The sequence below is a fragment of the Formica exsecta genome, unplaced genomic scaffold (genome assembly GCF_003651465.1).
Source record: "Formica exsecta isolate Colony F162 unplaced genomic scaffold, ASM365146v1 scaffold458, whole genome shotgun sequence".
Lineage (NCBI taxonomy): Eukaryota > Metazoa > Arthropoda > Insecta > Hymenoptera > Formicidae > Formica > Formica exsecta.
In genome coordinates this window covers 22,181-22,714 of record NW_021851814.1, presented here as the reverse complement: position 1 = coordinate 22,714, position 534 = coordinate 22,181, and positions in this window count along the sequence as shown.

The window sequence follows — 534 nt, the reverse complement described above, 5'->3', positions numbered from 1 at the left end:
ATGCGATTGATCAATCGATGAATTAAAAAACGCCCTTTACATTTTTTGAAGACATAACCCAACTTCTTAGGTTAAATATAGAAATAACAAAAATATATATGAAAATATTAATATATTTTATGCTCAAATACATATTTAATAATATTTATAATTTAAGAAAGAAAGATTATCTTAAAAACGTTAATATTGAAGAAATGCTATCTCTTTGAAATCCAGAGCATGCAGTGGCACGCAGTTCACACTAGAACACAGGGTCTCTAGTTCACATGTACGTTGCTTGCGCATGTGTGCGGCTTTCGTAAAATATCTTAAATGGCACGCTTGCTAGAGACTTTAGAGATATCTATGAAGAGATATCATAAAGAGCTCTTGTGAAAGATATCTTACAAAAAGATAACTTACTGATATCATTTCTAAGAAAATTTAATTAAGTCTTTAAAAAGTCCTCTTAAAGAGCTCATCCTCTCAATAATGCTCACTGGGCTAAAATGCTCTAAAACTTGTTATAAATCTCACGATATCGACTTACGATTG